At 35.3% G+C, this 12902-nt stretch overlaps 1 protein-coding gene across 1 annotated transcript in view; it reads left to right on the top strand.

Annotated features, from left to right (window-relative positions):
• CDC42SE2 (CDC42 small effector 2) overlaps positions 1–12902 on the top strand; it is a 114290-nt gene that overhangs the window by 935 nt on the left and 100453 nt on the right. The window lies entirely within an intron of this gene.

Raw genomic sequence — 12902 nt, 5'->3', positions numbered from 1 at the left:
CCCCCCGCCAAAAAGACCAAACCTGGCAAACCAACCACCAGCACGAAAACAAATTAGGATTCTTGTCATTACTTCTCAGTTCCTGTCTAATATTGAGACCCCGCCACAGTAGTCATGCCCGGCCAGACTAGAGCACTGCTTCAGAGGTGGAGACAAGCTCCATTTTTAATTTCTGGCAAATATTTCTATTCATTTTAAAGGCTGATTCCCCTCCTCTGGCTCTCCGGCTGTTACTTTAAATGATTAATTTTAAATGCTTTTAACACTTCTATGCAAAACTAGAGATTGTCAATCAGACACATGACACAATGAAAAATTAAGACAAAAATGCCCCTAACTTTTTAGATGTTTGAAAGTCAGCTTCACTAGCAATGTAAGTAACTAACCAGATTTCCCTTTCCTGTATATTAAAGAGAATATCTTGAATTGTGGAAACCGAAATTAGCAGAAGGGCATCTGTTTTTAGATTTTATTTTTGTGGGAGAGCTCTTGTGTGGATATTAGCCAAGAAGCAAAGGCTACACCAACCTTCCCCAAATATGCAGAACCTTGATGGAATTAATATTTGAACAGTTGGGTTATTTCTCATGGTTACTTAACAGGGCTCTCTCCTTTTTTTTTTTTTTTTTTTTTTTTTTTTTAATCTGAAGCACAAATGTCTTCTTGTTCCTTTTTTCTCATCTGCAGTGTATAGGAAAACATTTACAAATTACTTATGCCTTGCAGTGTGTGAAATTCTGTACCCCCTAGACAATCATTTTGTAGCAATTTAAAAGCAAATATGTTTTGTAAAGGTGACCACAGGCTTGGCAATCTATTTTATTGTAGTTTGTTGGAAATGAGATCAGAGCTCTGTGAAAGAGCACAAACTCTAACAGGTTGTCTAATAAAAGTGTCTTCTGAATTCAAGAACAAGTGGATGCTTCTTTAGGTTTTGCTGGTGTTGGGTGTGAAAGATAGCTGAAAAGAAGCCAGAGTGCTGACTTCACATGTATGAAGTAGTCTGGTTTATTTTTAGTTGTTACTCTAATAAGCATTTACCTTGGGGAAGTGTCAAAGGTGACATGGAATTTACAAGTGAAACTCAAATGTTTACCATCAAGCCTTTTCTATATGAAGATAAAGAGGCAAAACCGAAACCTATATGAACTAAAATAAAATAATGTATATAAACTCCCACACAACATGTCTTCTGTGGACCAGGGATGACTTGGTATTTGGTATTGACTATATAAATATTTGGTGTTGCATCCAACATAAATGTAGACAACCAATGATGCAGGCAAATAGGTAGAAACTTAATTGCTGAATTTTAAGATGTAAGTCCCTGCCTTAGCAAGTCAGCAAGAATTTATTAAGTACTAAGTATTTACTATATGCATGGCACCACTTCAACTCTTGGTGATAAAAGAAAGGTGAAAACAGCCTCTGCTCTCTAGGAGCTCAGATTCTAATAAGGGAAACAACTGTAAAAACTGTACAAGGACAAGGTACAGGGCAAAGTGGAGTTAATCTGCAAGAGAAAACACTAGTATTGAGAAGACCTGGGAAAGACCTCTTGAAAAAAGTAGGATTTGAGCTGAGACTTTCAGGAAGCCAGGTAATATAGTAGGCAGAAGGTGAGAAGGGAGAACAAACTTGGGGAACAGCCAATGAAAAAAAGAGATATTCAAGAGATAGAATGTCATATTTGAGAAACTGCAAGAAGGCCAGTATTGCTGGATATGTAGATGCAAGTCAAGTGCAACATTAATGGCTGTTTCTTAAATAATTACTTCTTTGCTGCTCTCTAACAATGTATTTGAGACTAAGGAAAAGGTATTTAATTTATAGTCTTTGAAAGGGGAAGTTATTTTGCCATGGCAAAACATCAGTGTTATTAGAAATAAAGTACTTCTTTATGAAGCAAAAGGTAAGATAAGTTTGCAAAAATCTCAAGATTATGTTAATTAATATTAAACTTTTTGTCTAAAATGGAAATTATATGACAAAACCAGGTACCACTTTTTCTCTTTTGTTATATATGGTTTGTGTGTGTTAAAATGCCTAGGGAGAGAGTCTAGATTTAGAATTGGAATAATAAAGTCTCAGGTGCTGTTATTATACTCATTTTACAGATTAGAGGTACATGACTGTGGCAGTGTTAGAACATAGGTATTCTCGACTCTAGCTCTAGCATACTCTGCACTGCCTCATCCAAGTCCCTCTAAAGAAGAGATAAGAAACATATTTTGAGATCTTTTATTCCAGTCCCCAGCTTTTGCTGAATAAGAAAACTGAGACCCAGAGATTTTATGACTTTTCAAGGGTCAAACAGCCAGGAGGTGGGAGAGCTTGGACTGGACTCCAGTTCTCCTACTTTCCTGTATTGTGTGTGTATGTGCACATATGTATATACATGCCACATCTATGACATAATCTGTGTGCCATAGATTACTTGTACATATAGAGAAGTCATATAATGTTAGAGAAAAATACTGGATTTGGAGTCAGGTTCAAGTCCTGGCCTTAGTGGTTACTACCTGTACTATGTTGGATAAGTGGGAATGACAAAGAGAATAGGCATAGCACCTACTATGTACTTGGTACTATGCTAAATGGTTTTATAAATATTATTTCATTGATTGCTTAACTTCCTTAGACCTCAGTAGTTATTTTTTTCATTTGTAAAATGGAGATGATAATAACTTCTGCCACTTAGGGTTGTAGTGAGGATCAAATGAGATAGCATGCAAATCTTAAACCACCATATTATTGCCATCAATTCTAAATCATGAATCTCTCCTCACATAGGTAAGCATCAGGAGTTTAAACATACATGAATCCTTCCAGCTCAAACTTTATGATCCTTCCATGAGGATCCTTCCAGCTTCAAATATGTAGTGCTTCTGTTTCTAAATCTATGATCTTAAAATTACAGATATGTTAAACTTAAAAGTATATTTGAATGATTTGCATGTGAAGAAATTATATAGTAGGGGAGGACTCTTAAGCATATACAGACATATTTTCATCCTTTTTAATTTTTGGTCCTGACCTGTGATTTCTTCTGTATGGGGAATTCCGGTATAGGAACTTCTTTTCAGTCTTGCAGATAGTAGCTTCTCTGAAACTTAAATCTTAGAGAGATGCTTGGAATACTGACTGCTTTAAATGGCTTACCCAATTGTTTGTGGGAGAGAGTATATGAACCCAGGACTTCCTAACTCTAGGACTAAGTTCATCTCATCCCACTATCTCATTTTAATATTTTCATGTGCCAATTTTTCTTTACGTTTTGTGAGGAGGAAGAAGGATACTATGATACTCTTAATTCTTCTTAGAAAGCAATGAGAAGCTATTTAATACATATGTTTATTCATGAGTTTCTTCTGTTTGGCCTTATTTCTGACTTTACAAAAACAGTAGCATTTTTTATTAAAAAATTTCCTCTAAACTGAGAGTAGAAACACAAAAGAAAAACAACTGCTTGATCACATGGGTAGATAGGGATATGATTGGGGATGTAGACTCTAAATGATCACCCTAGTGCAAATATCAGTAATATGGAAATAGGTCTTGATCAATGACACATGTTAAAACCCAGTGGAATTGTGCATAGGCTACAGGATTGGAGTGGAAGGAGGGGAGGGAAAGAACATGAATCATGTAACCATGGAAAAATTTTCTTAATTAATCAATTAAATAAAATTTTAAAAATTAAAAATTTTCCTCTAAGAGAAACAATAGAATCTTTCACTCCGTTTGCCCAATATGTAATACCTTTTCAAGAAATTATCATTCTAACTTTTCATGTCTACTACAAATCAATTTTGAATAGTGCTGAAAATGTAAGAGTCCATTAAGAATAATTTGCTATTCTATATCTAGACCTTGTTGCCAATATTATAAATCACCTACTGTAAAAGTGGTTTAAGATAAATATGGAAGAGATTTGTGGCATTGTATCAATTGTTTGACAAAAAGAACTTCTATTTCATCTGTTATCTGGTTTATTATGTTATATTATGTAAAATTTCCATTTATTAGCTAGTATTTTTTAGGAACCTGATGATATATCTATTCTGTACTTCTATCCTTTCAGGCATCTTCTTTAGAAGGTCAAAATGACATGCTATTACTGTCCATAAAATGTCCTATAAATTAGTAGTAATTTTTTTTGCATTTCAGGGTTTTATATAGATATATTCTTCATACCCAATTTTTAAAAAATCAGTGCATTTTATACATTGCAAGAGTTGTATATATTTTAATAGAACTTGCAAGTAATAGGATCCTTTGCTGATGTTGGCACATTCATATTTTAATTAAAGAATATTGTATTTCCTAAGTCTTGATCAATGATATATGTAAAACCCAGTGGAATAACTTGTTGGCTATTGGGGGGAAGGGAGAAGGGAAAGAACATGAATCATGTAACCATGGAAAAATATTCTAAATCAATTAAATAAAATTTTTCAATTAAAAAAAAGAATATTGTATTTCCACTCAAAAATGAGTTCTGACTTCCACAGCTTTGTGACTCTGGAAAAGTCACTTAATATCTTTGTGCCTTACTTCCCTAATCTGTAAAATGAGGAATTCAGAGTTCAGGAGGTCATTTCCTATTTTAAATACTCTGATCCATAATCTTTAATTTGACATAGGATCAATAGGATCATAGAGCAGAAATTAGAAGAGTGGTTATTTAGTCAACTTCCTCATCTTGAGAGGAGGAAATCAAGGCCAATAAAGATGAAATGACTTACCTAAAATCACGTAGGTAGTAAATTGCAAATTTGGGATTCAAACTCAGGTCCTGTGATTGATTCCAAGTATAGCACTTACCCCAGTAGCAAATCCCCAATTTATATGGACATATTTTGAATAGAGCTCAGAACATCTGGGCACACAAGTATTTTTTTCAAAAATGTTTCTTGGTGGCATAGTGATGATGGTAATGATAATCTCTGGCATTATGGAAAGAATGTTGAAATGGAAACTGGTGAAGAGAGATCCCAAGGACTTGTTTGCAAGCACCTACTTCTTGCTTCCAACCCCCTATATATCCAGCAGGTCCAATGAGGAGACATCCAGGATGTCATAGCTCAAATCCAGAGCTCCTGGATCAAAGAAATACTTTTAGCAGCCAGAAAAAAAGAGTTCATATATCAAAGAACCACACCTAGGATGGTATAAAATTGGAAGATGATATTCTAAAAGAGAAAAAAGAAATGTTTAGAACCAAGAACAATGCCACAAAAAATGAGTATAATCCTAAAAGGATTTCCTAACATCATAATTAGTCATTCATAGCTAGAAGGGACCTTATGTCTTGCTTGAAGTCATACATATATTAAGTGGCAGGACCAGGATTAGATCCCATGTCCTCAAATACAAAACCGTTAACACTGGGCTGTTTTGCCATTTAAAGAAGTTGTCGACATAAAAATGGATCTTTCCAAAGACTTTCCAACATTACTTTTGAAAAGACTGGAGCTTAATAGAAACTTTGAGATTTGAATACTAGAGTTAAACCTAGAAAGGACTAAATGTTAAGTGATTATATTCTAATGGGACGGAAAAAGACAACTGTCCCAGCAGAATCCCACTGTCTCCAAAGGTCACAGAGGGAGTTAAGTAGCATACTAACATCAGACCTAGATGTGGTTTTAATAGAGGAAAGAAAAAAAAGGAAGAAAAAGGGAAACAAAGGAAGGAAGAGAGGTAAGGAAGAAGGGGTAAGAAACAGTACTTCACATCAGTATATAAAAAGAGGATGCAAACATGGAAGAAAGTACCACCATCCTTCCAGTCGTTCTGTTTTGTATTTGTAGCATTGTTCTGGACTCCTCACTCTTCCTTACTTAACATAGCCACTCAGTCATAAATCTTATAGATTCTAATTCCAAAATGTCTCCTATTTTATCCCTTCTCTCTATTCACACAGCCACTGTTTCAATGTAGCCTTAGATTATTGTTCTTTCTACAGAGGCTTTCTTCTAGCCAGCTTTGTTCTATACCCTGGCCACAAAGATAGGCTCCTAATCAACTCCAGTAACTTGTAAAGGGTAAAAATTATGGTTGGACTAAATATTTAAAGGTGTGGTCACCGGGAATGAAGATATCTCAATTCCAAATGATTTTTAGCAATTTATTTATGAAATATAGAGTGAAGGTAGAGATATGAGAAAGAGGGCAGAGTAAGAGATCTAGCTTAATGAGCTAGGCTGTGTGCTCAAGCCCTGGCTTTATTCTGATAGGACTCCAGAAGCCTCAGCTGGAGGGCCTAAGGGTCAATTAACAAGGGTTTTAGCCAAGAGGCCTCCTCCAGACGAGGACCCCTCCAGAGGCTAGTACCTTCAAGGAAAAACCAAGGATGGGAATCAGCCTTTTTTTACTCACCCACGTGGTAGTTCTTAGGGAAAATATAAAGCAGTCCAAGGTCCTCAGCCAGAGCTCCTCCAGGGTTCAGTTCAAGGTGAAAGAGACCTCTCACAGGATGTTCTGGCCACTTTTTTTCTGACCATTCCTTTCGTCACTTCCTGTGCCTTCCTTTCACTTTACATGTACTAATTACAGTTAAGGCTTTGCTTAGGACTGCCCAGGGGGAGTCAGTCAATTCTGATTCATCATCCACTATTGCACATGTGGGTCACAGACCTCCCCCATTTAAAGATAAGTGTGGGGTTTACACTTCTGGTGATTAAATCTAAAAATGGGTAGGGTAGAGTTAATTCCATCTTCACAATCCCCTCTGTGATCATTTGGGAGACTCGTCTCCCCAATTGATCATTTGACATAATCATCTTGTATCCCTAAAATCTTCTAATTTCAGGTTTATACAATATTGCTTCTAAAAGGAAACTACAATAGTTAGAGATAAGAGGGAAATAGAAGAGAGAGAAAGAGCAAAACCAATGTTTTGCTAGATGCATTGACAAAAAGCCAATTGGGGGTAGTCCCCTTTGGCATAAAAATTTACATTCAAAATAAATGTTTGTCCAACTGGACCCTAAAGTTCATATTCTGGATATTCTTGATGCAGTATAATTTTCTGCAGGCATCTTTCTCCAAACAGTTCATTTTCTGGATTCAAGGAGTTAGCAAGCTTCTTTCCCTGAAATTTTTCTCCAATGAAATTTAAAATTTTGGATTTTTATGAAAATACAATCCCCCCCCGAAAAGGGTGTTGGCCAACACTTAGATCCACTCAATAGATGGCTGAATGATGGAGTGTATGAGTCAATTATCAAAACCAAAAACATAAAAAGAAAAACAATTAGAAAAAAATTAAAGTTTGGGAGAAAGGGAAAAAAATTCAAAATCAGATTCAAAATATCAAAAATTTATGTATATAAAAATTTCTGAGTAAACAAGAATAAATTCATAATAGACACTTGTATTAAGGTCCAATTAAAGTAATTTCTGTCCCACAAGTCTGTAATATTACACTTACCCATTGGCAGCCAAGACTACAGGAAGTTGCCATACCATGAGAAAGAAGAAAGGACTATATTTTTGTGTGAAAGGGAAATGTCATTCTCTGGTCTGATTTTACCTTCACTCTCAGGGATAGGAGAATCAGAACAGCCAATTGTTAGGTATTTGATAGAAAGTATTTCATAAGGAGTGTGGCGCAAGGAGTCCTGCATCTTAAAATATGTCAAGTGCCGCAACCTCGAGTCTCACACTAGGTTCAAGTCCTTTCATATTGGCATAAAAGTTCATCAATCCCACAGGGATTGATTTGATCTTCTTTGACTTTGTGCTCATAGGCACTGTGCAGATTATCATCAATCCCATCAGGATTGATTGGTCTTCTTGACCTTGTGCTTTTTGGCACTGTATAATGGCTTTTTTGTTCCCTTCTCCTGTAATCAGACACAAACATTAATCATAGTTCCATAACATTTATCAATAAATGGCAGGTTTCCATAGTCTAAAGCTTTTGGGTATGCATTCATATTATAGCAAATATATATTTATATTAAACTTATATAACTGCAGAATTAAAAAAAGATTAATATTGATTGTATATACTTTAAGTACAAGAAATAAGAAAGGGTAAAAAATTAAAATAAAAAGAAAAGCAATAATAAAAATTGAGGAATTTAATGTGTTCCCCAAAACAGTGTCCACTTGTCTATGGACTTTTATCTCCAGTGCATGTGACATTAAAAAAAAAAACAAAAAACAAACCTGTAAACTCATGAATACTTATCACAAGTTCTACAGATGTAGCAAATCTTTCAACCTTGGCTGAGATATTTTTAACAAAGTCTATTACTGTCATTATTCCAAAATGTGGCAGAGGAGCCCAGAAAAAAAACACAAACTTCTGTCCTGCTGATGAAAACCTTTTTGGGTCTAAAATGTCACCAAGGATCTAGATCATTCTGATGGAGGTAGATTAAGCTGAAGAGTTAAAATCTTCCAGAAGCTACTGAGGCTTCATTCAAGGTGTTCCCTATGATAGTATCAAATATAAAGTCCTTCTGGATTTTAAAGCCTTTCACAAATCTGGCCCCAGCTAATTTTCCATCTTACCTTGACTTCATCCCATCCAAAATGGCCTTCAGTCACCTCCTTACACAGTACTTAATCCCATTCTCTACATCTTTTTACCTTTCTCCTTGCTTCCACCTAACTTTTCTTTTAAAATGCAGCCTAAGCATTATATTTTACATGCAAACTTTTCTGTTCCTCTAACTGCTAATGTTCTCTCTCCCAAACTATTTTCTAATTAAATACTTTGTATTCATTCACTTTATTATTATTCAGTAATCCACATATACTTGTCTTCCCCATTGGAATATTAGGACCATGTAAGTGAGTATTTTTTCATTCATTAGATTTACATCTCCAGTTTATAGCATAGTTCCTAGCACATAACAGGAGCTAAATAAGAATCATAATTATGACTGTAATGGGACAGATTTACTCATAAAATAGAAGATTAAAAATGGCTTAGAAAACAGATTCCAACCATGTGCTATTAACTTGAAACATACATTCACACAGTTAAAAATGAGATGAAAGTATATTTTTTATGCTTCAGGAAAACTTAAAAACAGGAGTAATTTTTATGATCTTAGGCAGGATAATAGGAAAATATATAAATTTAAAAGAGATAAGGAGTGAAAGTATATTATGCTTCAGGGTATCATAAGTAATGATATAATATCATTAGTTGAGATTTTTATACCAATGAGAATAGAATCCAAATTTTTAAAGGAAAAGTTATTTGAAATTATAGGGAGAAATAAGAAATATGTCCTTTTTAGATCTAGTTAAATCTAACGAAAAAAGTAGAGAAGAAATTGTAGGAGTAAAAATGAATAAGTTCGCCTAGTGTTTTAAAAAATATGATTTAATAATAAACAGAAAAGAGGAGGGAAAGAAAAGGAAAAGGATTCTTTCAGTAAAGTGAGCAAAGCAAAGAGAGCCAAAAGCTCACACCTGCAGCATTTTACCAAAGCAAAGCACAAGCTCCCAAAGAAGAGTCCCACAGCATGAGGCTCAGCCAAATTTATCTCCCCAACCCCCTATATGTCAAATGAGGACATACTGAAAAGGATGCTGTGAATGTAGCTCAGGTATGGCAAATTTTCCACCTGCACATTTTCCTCTGTGATCCTTTGGGAGACCAGTCTCCCCAATGGATCATTTTAAACATAATTTAACTAAGGTACATATAATATTTACACAGGGAAAATACAACTTGGGGATAAGGAAACAAAAGGGAATCAAGAACAAAACCAATTAGGGAGCAGTCCCTCTTGGTACAATAAAAAAGTACATTATAAGCAAATGTATTCAACCCCCCAAAGTTCAATTCTGCACATTCAGTTTGCTCAGGAACTCCTGGAGCAGCATGCGGTCTCCACAGGCATCTTCGAGGTGCCTTCTCCAAAAAGTTCACCTTCTGGATTCTGGGAGGTAGTCTCTTGTTCTTAATTAAACTCAATTTCAAAATAAAAAATCCACAACAGTAACATAGTCCCCCCCTGAGGAGAATGATAGCACATTCCCCCCCGAGGAGGATACATGGATGCATATAAGAATCAGGCAGAGATACATAGTGGATTAATAAGGCATATAAATCAATTATCAAAAACACCAAAGAATCCAAAGAAATAAAAAAAAAACTCTGAGTGAAATACAGAATATTAAAAATGTGAAAAAAATTCTAGGAAGAAGGAAAAAAAAACTTCACAAATCACAACAGGTTCTTGTAGCAATTCATGTCCCATAAGCCTACAACAACAATCATTACCAACCCAATTTAAGTCTGGACTACATTAAGTTGCCACATCATGAAATAAAAATAGAAAAAAAAAACTAGATCTCAAAACAATTGGGAAATAGGATTCCCTGGTTTGACACTTTGCTTTCTGGGATAATGGAGCCAGAACAATCAATGTTATGTACTTGATAGAGAGTGTGGTACAAGGACGTCCTGCATTTAACACATGTTAAACAGCTGCAACCTTGAGTTTCACACATGATCAAGTTCTTGCGCTCTTTACACAGAATGTCATCAATCCCTATAGGATTGGTTTAGTCTCTTTTACCTTTGTACTTCTTTCGCACTTCGCAGTTTAACTTCTGTGCTTCTTTGTGGTCAGTTTTTTCCCTTGATTTAGACATATTAATCAAGCAAAAGTCTCATAATATTTAAATAAACAGTGGCAGGTTACCATAGTCCAAAGCTTTTTGGGTATGCATTTATATGCTAGGCAAATGAACATCTTAGGTTATTCTATTGAAAAAAATCAAAACAGTTAAAAAAATCTTTTCAATGCTGGTGACATGTGCTTCAAATACAAAAAATGAGAGAAAAAATCAAATACTGTGTTGCACATGTAGAAAGAAAAACAAAAATATTAAAAATATATATATTTCACAATCACAAAGGTAAAATATAGAGGCTACTTGCCAAAAAATATGATTCGTTTCCTCTTTAACTTGCCATGATCCCCACTGTGAGTGCAAATGGGGTAGATAAAACAATGGAGGTATAAAAGCAATAATATATTCTAGGAAATAAAGAATTCATAAAAGGTACAAAATGTTATAAAAGGCACATCTGGTCAATATAGGTCACTAATACAGATATATATATATATATGTATATATATATATATTTTTTTTTTTGAGGTATATGTATTGTCTGTCATATAAGGGCAATGTGTTCAAGTAGAAGGATCAATCAAATATAATAGAACAAAATAGTACAGATCTAGCAATAGGGGAGTCCATGTAAATTGTGACTCTTGTCTTTTGCAGTGACACATGCGTGTTTTAAAGCTGTGAGTTCTGCACCTAGTGCACTTACATTTGAGGGTAAGGAAACTGACCACAGTGGCAAATTTGGTAACTATCACAGCTTCTGTATAGCACATGCTATCCTGCATAAACGAAGAACTATCTGTAAATAATATTAAATCCAAATTATCCAAAGGGGTGTCCAGTAAACCATTACAAGGTTTATCAGCAGTGGACTGATATATAAAGATATACAATCNCACTAATACAGATATATATATATGTATATATATATATATATATTTTTTTTTTGAGGTATATGTATTGTCTGTCATATAAGGGCAATGTGTTCAAGTAGAAGGATCAATCAAATATAATAGAACAAAATAGTACAGATCTAGCAATAGGGGAGTCCATGTAAATTGTGACTCTTGTCTTTTGCAGTGACACATGCGTGTTTTAAAGCTGTGAGTTCTGCACCTAGTGCACTTACATTTGAGGGTAAGGAAACTGACCACAGTGGCAAATTTGGTAACTATCACAGCTTCTGTATAGCACATGCTATCCTGCATAAACGAAGAACTATCTGTAAATAATATTAAATCCAAATTATCCAAAGGGGTGTCCAGTAAACCATTACAAGGTTTATCAGCAGTGGACTGATATATAAAGATATACAATCCTGTAAAGGTTCTCTGGAAGTTGGCAAATTGGGGAGCAAGGATTAAGAACTCCACAGCATTTTAATGTGATTTGTTCATTATTCAATAGGTTTATTTCGTATCTCATAACCCTTTGATTGGTAAATGCCTGTGCCCTATGTCTTAATAATAATGCTTGATCTTGTGTGGGCACATTATGGTCAGAGGGCATCCTAATACTAGATCAGCAGATTTGGTTACTAATAAAGCCGTGGCAACTACTCCCCTATGGTATGGTGGTACTCCTGAAATTACTGGGTCCAACTGGGCAGAATAATAGGCTACTGGGCATTGAGAGGGCCCCCAAAGTTGAGTCAGAACACCAGAAACTACTCCTCTCTGTTCATGAACATATAAGGTAAATGACTTGTAATCTGGGACGCCTAGAGCAGGAGCAGACAGGATAGCCTGTTTTAGATTTAAAAGAGCTGTCAGATGTTCCTTTTCTAATTTAAGTGGTTCAGGGTCCAAATTTTTTTGTGATACAAGGGGCTTAGTGATTTCCCCAAAGCAAGGGATCCACTGCTGACAAAATCCCGTTGCTCCAAGAATTGCCCTCAATTGCTTTTTAGTGGTAGGAGCACTTAATTTTTGGATACTCTCAATATGCTTAGGAGAAATTAAACGGGACCCAGCAGTTAAAATAAAACCTAAACATTGTGCTTTGGGGAGCCACCCTTGCACTTTATCTTTGGAGACCTTGTGGCCTCTCTTATGTAGCTCCAAAAGGAGGTGCTTGTTATCCTCGTGGCATGCTTCAGCATTGGGTGATGCCAAGAGTAAATTGTCCATATATTGTATTAAATAGCTGTGTTTAAATTTAATGGCATCAGTATCAGCAGTTAGAGTTGTGTAAACAATGTAGGGCTGTCCATGAAACCTTGGGGTAAACAGGTCCAGGTCCACTAAGAACCATTCCAGGTGAAAGCAAAAATATGCATGGAATTTTCA

The sequence above is a fragment of the Gracilinanus agilis genome, chromosome 1 (assembly GCF_016433145.1).
Source record: "Gracilinanus agilis isolate LMUSP501 chromosome 1, AgileGrace, whole genome shotgun sequence".
Taxonomy (NCBI): Eukaryota; Metazoa; Chordata; class Mammalia; order Didelphimorphia; family Didelphidae; genus Gracilinanus; species Gracilinanus agilis.
This window is presented reverse-complemented; position numbering and strand designations above follow the sequence as displayed.